We start from the raw sequence: 8,213 nt of genomic DNA on the forward strand, positions 1-8,213 counted from the left end.
ACTGGTTTATTGCGGCGTTGCGTGACGCCCGAGTGTCGTTACCTAGAGTTCCACTAACGAAGTAGGGCTTGATGAGCCTATAAAATGGTCGTCGTGGGAACCCTTGGTACAAACTTAGGCCGGAGTTTCGTAGCGATGCCTTTCCTATGCTAATGCCTTTTCGCGCTTGGTCAGTGGTCAGAGCGACGTTCCGCTCACGTTATCAACGGGATCAGCCGGTCGTGAGCGGTGGAATATAAGACTAGTATAGAATAAAGCATAACGCATCGCTACAAAATACCGGCCTTGGTCATGTGGTTGTCTAGAGTGCGGCAGGGGCGCGCTTAGCAATGCGTTTAGGTCGTCTGCTGAAGACCAGTGACTTTATACGAACGCTGCTTGTAAAACGGGCGTTACGGTATGGGTGGCTTTAAGGAAGGCCTTCATTTGTTGTAGCCTGGCGTATGCCGAAGCTTCTCCCAGCGTGGAGTCCTCGTGTCTTGATACCGAGGCCTCCAGTAGATGGCGTAAACGCTATGCGGAGTGCTCAGTTCCCGCGCTCTCGGTATTGGGGTGACAGCACAGGCGGCGGTGGTGACAAAAAGCGAATTGCCGTAGCACCAAAACAGAGCTGTTGTTAGATTTCTCTTCTAAGAGTCGGGGAAACATTTTCTTCCTGCCGTTTGAAGCACTCGAACACTACTAGTTCTGTATCTCATCGCAGTATTCGCAAAATAATTTTAAGGATCTGAGGCACCAGCGGCACCCGTGCCAACCGCCGTCGCTGCATTGGCCGCGCATGGCACAGGAGCCTGTAGCGCGCAGAGCATTGTGCGCACTGGCGGATCCAGACGAGAAAAGGGGCATGATTTGGTATTAATGATGCGCTGAGAAAATTGAGCATGCAGTGAGGCGAGCCCTAGTGTCTATGATAACACAGATAACCGTTCGTCAACCGTAATGTTCTCCCTCTGTCTCCCGCCGCAAAAGCACCGGCTCGGCCACCTGCGTAGTGATTTCCCACAGCTGCATCATCGTGCCGAGCCGCTGGTCGATACATGGTCAGTCATCTTTATACTGTTTCGCGCCGCGCAGATAGTGTCTCCGCCGAGTAGGAGCTCCCACGCCGGCTCTGAACCAAACTGCTCCGGAATACTTGCCAAAGGAACCGACGAGCAGGTAAGATAGTTTGCTTCACCGTGGTTTGCGTATCAGCGCGATGTTGCCAACATGTCTCAAAGCCTGCAGTAATTTCTAGATGGTCGTCCGCTACTGGCGGCATGTAATTACAAGCCTTTATTGCTCAGACAACGAAGTTTTCATACTGACAGTATTGTTTCGTGGCAGTGATGTTTGAACTCTTCGACGCAGGAGCCCCGCGAACCGATATAATCGCCACGAATTATGCGTTTGCTCTGCTGCAGTGAAGGTACAAGTTCAGGGCTGAACTCGCGCAGTACAGAAGGGCTGCCACGCTTTTTCGGCGTCATCCGGTTTCAGTGGCATAGCGAGGGTAGGGTGGCACACCGGGAACTTGTCCCCCCCTCCCCTCCCATTATTTCTGTGCTAGTATGGGGCCACCCCAGGCCCCCTTCCCTCGCCCTCCTCGTCTCAGGTCAAGTGTGAGAAAAACTGTAGGCGACCTTAATGTTCCCTTTAAGCGTCTTTAATGGCGCTAGCCGTTAGACCTTAGGTCAACGCACGTCCTTCTACCACACCCAGAGGAGCAACTGAAGACGTGTCCTTTCGCGCCGGCGGAGCGTGCGTTAGGACACGAACAATGAATGGCTCATACCCCCTTAAGACGGGCATTACGGGGCTCATACCCCCGAAAACGTGGCCTGCCCATTACGACGACAGAAGTGGAATTCTACGGCGGCCGCATTTCGATGGGGGCGAAATGCGAAAACACCCGTGTATTTAGATTTAGGTGCACGTTAAAGAACCCCAGGTGGTCCAAATTTTCCAGAGTTCCCCACTACGGCTTGCCTCAAAATTAGATCGTGGTTTTGGCACGTAAAATCCCATAATTAATTTTTTTAAACGCTGGAATGATTGAGCGGTAACGCAGCCAGCTGTGGAAGACGACGAACGCGGGAGCAGTGGCACGAGCGCAACCCGAGGGGCCCCAACGAGCCAGCTGCGAAAGAACACGACACTCGAGCCAATGCTGATGATAATAGTTTTCTGTACACAGGCGATTTCGCCTAGACATACCGTATTCACTCGCGTAGTGAACGCACTCGCATAATGAACGCACCCGCAACTTTAGTCGTAAAAATTAGGATTTTGTAGCGAGAGCTATAGTCGGATACAACTTTAAAAAAAAAAGCAGTTGGCAACAAAGGCACACGGACCGCGCGGGGTTGTGTTGCTATAGTGCCTAGAATATACTAATGTTACTCCGCCAACCAATCACAGAATCCAACAAAATCGGCGTCATGCGACCTTTTAAAAATGGCGTCGTACTTGAAACGTACCTGGATCGTCTGCGCTTCTTTTCATCGGCGGAAGCGATGAGGTGTGCAACAGACATGGACAAAGTGTATGGAGTCTGAGCATTTCACTCTTAAAAAAGTACGCGGTAGAGTTCATTTCACTTTAGAGTCCGTTTTACTCATGAAACTGGACAATAAATAGTTGCAGCGAACTTTAGTTGTCCCCATTTTCTTGCGCTACAAGTCAAGTATGAAGCAAAAGAGTATTTTCGACGTCATTGCAGTTCCTTACTTCCCACCCTAAAGCCAGGTCTTTCGTATTGATCGTGCGTGTTGATCAGCCGTTCGGAGATACCTTTTTTTTTTTTTTTTTTGCGAGAAGTGCTATTGATCGAGGACTCAACCTAAATTCAGTTGTACCCGTGCGTTCATCGCATCTTAAAATCCATACCGTTAAGGTCAGTATATATGTTTCATTGTAATTTTTCGTGGTTGGACAGGGCCACTGACGAACCGCTGTCGGCTTGCTGGCGTGCTTTCCGAACTGACCGCAGGCGTTGCGGGCGTCCTTTTGAGATAGCGCAATTGTCAAGCATTATCCAAAGGCGCATAATTGGATATAAACGTTTATTGTAAAGCGTTACAGTATTTGCAATTTTGTACAAAACTCACAAATTGTGGCTTTTGCTTTTTGTGAAGATGTGTGCCGCACGCCGGGTTTTTACGTTCCAAGCGTTTTATTTCAGTTCAGTAAATAATTGGGCTTTCACCGTTCCGCTATAATGGACGAGTGAAAACGTATAAAATTACACGCTTATAAGAATAGTTTCGTGGTTTCCGCCTTATTTAGGTAACAGCTTCGTTTGTCCTTTTCTTTCCTTTTTAGCTACCTGCTTTTACTTTTTTTTTAAACGAAGCAATACCCTTCTTTAATTTTGGGTGCAGAATAATTGTTGCTGCAGTGAAGGCAGTTAAAATACACATTTTAGTACTGATTTCTGCATCTTCCTCTATTATTCTATCTTATCGTGCTGTCGCGACCGCAGCATGCCCAAAGTATATATCACGATTTCTGCGATCATAGTTTTGTTCTTGCCTGGGTCGTCTGTCTTTATGTGCATGAAGTTTACTATCTGTGACTGCGCAGATATGTCTTGTTTGACGCATTATATACAGTGACGTTTGCTTAGATACGTAGATTTATTGAAGACTTATATACTTAAATATCTTGTTGCGAGGTTTTGTGTGTACAAGCAGGGAACTTTGTTTCCAGCGACACTTTTTTGCCCTTTATCAAGTTGTATCTTCGCATTTGTATATTCCATTCTATCTTCGCATTTCTAATGTGTATTTTGCAGAACTACTTTTTATATATACTCACTGCTGCGACTATTAGTTCGGTGCAATTACAATACACGACCGGTAACAGCTGCTCCTGCGCAATCCGTTGCAACGAAAGACAGCGTCGCTAAGGTTTTTTTCTGGCCGTTGCACATGTACAAAAATGTAAACAAGGTTCTTGAATGACAAAGATTCATCCAAATATTTGTCCTCAACTTGTTCATTTCATGGCCTTTACGTGTTTCATATCAGCTGCATGCACTGCTTTGCTGGTTTCGATCTGATGTTGTTCTAAAGTTGGGCGTGAAATTTTCTTTATTTAATAAATAGAAAAAAAAAAACACGCGAAAGCATTGATATCAGTTATGCCTGCACAATTTTTGGGACATACGAAGATATTCTTTTATAAAAAAAATTGGAGGATGCTTAAGCTTCGCCTTTAAGAGTGGAACGCGATAGCGTTTTCGGGCCCCGTTCGCATCGCATTTTTTTTTCAGTAGACATCACTGCAACACAGAACGTGGGGAAAGCCAGCTTACACAGACCAAGCTTACACCGATCCCCTTAAAGTCGGCTTCACTTTTAAACAGAAATGCATTGCTGGGAAGACGTTTTTCCAGGGGGCAATATAAGTCGTTATTATATTAATATGTGAAGGTCCTAGCACCTTTTTTATTATTTGTTTGCTATTGCCCCGACGCGCGCGCGTGTCCAAAACGCATTAGGCAGGCGAAGTCCCAATTTGACCTGCCGTAGGGAGCCTACATACAAACAGCGCTTGCATGTAGGCTCCCTGACCTGCCGAGGATGCGAGCGCCATCTGGAATGCATTTTTCGCGAGTAAACTACCCGAGCGCGCCGCTGTTATAAATGCTGGAAAATGTGTTTGTGGGGGGTTTCAGTTTCCTCGTAACAGAATTATGTTTTTCTCGTACATTCAAATTACAACACGACGCCACCATGTCTGTAGGCTGTGGTTAAGTCGTACTTTACCATTTTTTCTGACGGATTTCACTTGAGAAATTCAATTTTTGTTCACCTAAACCTTGCACCACGTGGAGGGCCTGCGCGGTCGGGGTGGTTGGAGATGATTTTTCTCCGCTACGGACGCCGACATCAACGCCGACGCCGGATTTTCTGCGACACGGGGTCCTTAACGCTGTCGCGTTAAAAAATAAATACATATTTTTACTGGTTGTGACAGTGCGTAGCGTTCAATAATTCGTTTGCGGCATCTATTATTAATACAATGGCATTGGCAACGACTATGCAGTTATTATTCATGTATTTGATCCCTCGACAAATTCTATAAGGAGGAAGCCACGCTGCAAGGTGAGCCCCCCCCCGAACAAAATCGCTGGCTGCGCCACTGGTTGGGGGGTGCTTAGGGCAAGTCGTGGGTTTTCTTAGAAATGCCTCCACGGTGGCCCGTGACCAAACATGAGGACCATGCCCATCTCACTCTATCCATAATGGTCCGAGGGCACAATGACCTACCCTGTCAGCGTCCTGGCACTCATTCCTGATGTACCTTGTAAATGTGCTGAGTAAATTACGCTAATAGTCTCTACTGAACAACCTTGCTTGCCGTTGTTGTGGCGACGGCAACACCACGCAACACCAACACCATGCTGTATGTGCGAGTGAAAGCGTGCGAGGATGAGCTGGCAATCGCGGCTAGAGATGGGTCGCTCAGGAGCGAGCCGGATCTTGTGAGCGGCTCTTTTAAAAGAGCGAGTGAGCGCTCGTTCAGTAAAAATGAGCGGCGGTTCTTTTGGAGAAAGGGAGCCGGTTCTCTCGCGTTCAGAGAGCCGTGCCGATGCGTTCCGTCAGAGCCGGGTCTTCTGCTGGGTGCGACTTCCACGCCATCCATTAGCGGTACGAGAAAGCAACTGCCCTCCCGCCCTTCCTCGCAAGAGTCGCCTTCACCCCCTCGCCTTCGGCTGAAGAACGAAAGAACCGCCGCTCACTTACTGAACCGTTCACTTACTGAACCACCGCTCACTCGCTCTTCAAAAGAGCGGCTCAAAAGATCCGGCTCGCTCCTGAGCGCTCCTGAGCGCTCAGGAGCGGGCCGTTCTTTTCGCCTCGGCTCTCTCGCTCTTCGAAGATCCGGCTCACTCTGAGCGCTCAGGAGCGGGCCGTTCTTTTCGCCTCGGCTCTCTCGCTCTTCGAAAGATCCGGCTCACATCCTGAGCGCTCAGGAGCGGGCCGTTCTTTTCGCCTCGGCTCTCTCGCTCTTCGAAAGATCCGGCTCACTCCTGAGCGCTCAGGAGCGGGCCGTTCTTTTCGCCTCGGCTCTCTCGCTCTTCGAAAGATCCGGCTCACTCCTGAGCGCTCAGGAGCGGGCCGTTCTTTTCGCCTCGGCTCTCTCGCTCTTCGAAAGATCCGCTCACTCCTGAGCGCTCAGGAGCGGGCCGTTCTTTTCGCCTCGGCTCTCTCGCTCTTCGAAAGATCCGGCTCACTCCTGAGCGCTCAGGAGCGGGCCGTTCTTTTCGCCTCGGCTCTCTCGCTCTTCGAAAGATCCGGCTCACTCCTGAGCGCTCAGGAGCGGGCCGTTCTTTTCGCCTCGCTCTCTCTCAATCGCTCTTGCCTCGCGTCTTTCCGAAAGATCCGGCTCACTCCTGAGCGCTCAGGAGCGGGCCGTTCTTTTCGCCTCGGCTCTCTCGCTCTCGAAAGATCCGGCTCACTCTGAGCGCTCAGGAGCGGGCCGTTCTTTTCGCCTCGGCTCTCTCGCTCTTCGAAAGATCCGGCTCACTCCTGAGCGCTCAGGAGCGGGCCGTTCTTTTCGCCTCGGCTCTCTCGCTCTTCAAAAGATCCGGCTCGCTCCTGAGCGCTCAGCAGTGGGCCGCTCTTTTGAAGACAGAGGAAGCCGTGGTTAAGTAAGTGAGCGGCGGTTCTTTCGGAGTGAGGAAGCCGGTCCTCTCTCCTTGAATGAGCCGTGCCGAACCGTTCCGTCAGAGCTGGGTCTTCTGCTGGGTTTCTATGTTTTTCGATTTCTGACCGACGATTGGTGGCCGGTGTGGGCCGACTCGCGCTACTGGCACTCGCTCGCTCACAATAATTTTTCTTATTTTGACCAAAGTTGATTTTAATACACCACAAAAACGCTCTTGGGGGAGAGATTGGGGGGGGGGAGGGGGGAGGTGCGCATTCTACTCCAGGCGGCCCGCGCGCGCCCGCCGGGGCCGCCCTGCGCAGTGTTTTCGCGGCTTAGTTCGCGTTCATGCGAGCGGCAGCACGAACGTCAATTCGCTCGCTGCTGCTGCCGCGCTTACTCCAGGGTTTTGACAGCGAGTTTCCGCGGTCATCGAGCGAGATGCGTTCATGTTTGCTTGTGCGCGCGTGACACCATGCTTGGTAATTTGGTTCGTATGCCTATGTTTACAACTTTATACGGCCGATCTGAACCACCCCCCGACGCGGCGTGCAAGACACAAGCAGCAGCAGTGGCGGAAATGTCGAAGGATGAGGCAATGAAACGCACTTCAAAATAACTTCTTGAGTAGCACTCGTCTTTCCTTTCCTCTCGCCTCTCACTGTTATCTTTAATTTTCGGGTTTTTGCGCTGCAAAGATCATGTCAGGCAAAGAAAGCTTCGCTTTAAAGGTGCAGCGGTGATTTAGCGGTGAATGCGAGAGAAATGCGTCAGCATTACGTCGCACCTCTTTCAGGTCCTGGATCCTTGATTTAAACCTACCTTGCAAAGTGTTGTTCAGGAGCTCACACGACACACCTCCTGCCTCTTCAAGGAGCAAAGTGCAAGTGACGCTGGCCCAGAGCAGACCACCGTCAGTTGCACTATACAGGGTGTGTGCCAACTATCATGCACCAACATCTTAAAGTACCATGCACATGCCACGTAGCTGGACAGAACCAAGGTAATGCTGTTTGCGTCGCTTGGAGATACCCAGATTATTTCTTGCGTTCCGCCTGATTACGTGATTAGTCTTAATTAATTGCGCTTTTCCTCGATGTGAAAGCCGCCTATGATAATGTAAAGCGTGAAGCCATCCTTGGTGCATAGAAAATAATGGGATTGGTGCACGGATTGTTTCGGTGGATTCGGAGCTATCTATTCAAAAGATCCTTCTTTGTGCAAAGTGCGGATGGCCGAAACGCTGACCGTTACACTTGCCGTGGCATCCCGTAGGGCGGGGTTCTCAGCCCCATATTGTTCAACCTTGCAATCATTGGACTTGCTGAGGTTCTACCGCATACAGTCATCCTTTCCATATATGCTGACGACATATGCATCTGGGCCTCGGCAGTTACACGTCCCCAGGTGGATGCACGGCACCAAAAATCAGTGACCCTGACATTGTCGTACCTGCGTGCTCAAGGCCTCAGTATTTCGACCGAGAAGTGCGCTTTAGTTGCTTTTACCCGCTAGCCCATCACCTGGTACCCTGTTTTTATTGAGCACCAAACAATTACATACGCAAAATATCACCG

The sequence above is a fragment of the Dermacentor silvarum genome, chromosome 3 (assembly GCF_013339745.2).
Source record: "Dermacentor silvarum isolate Dsil-2018 chromosome 3, BIME_Dsil_1.4, whole genome shotgun sequence".
Lineage (NCBI taxonomy): Eukaryota > Metazoa > Arthropoda > Arachnida > Ixodida > Ixodidae > Dermacentor > Dermacentor silvarum.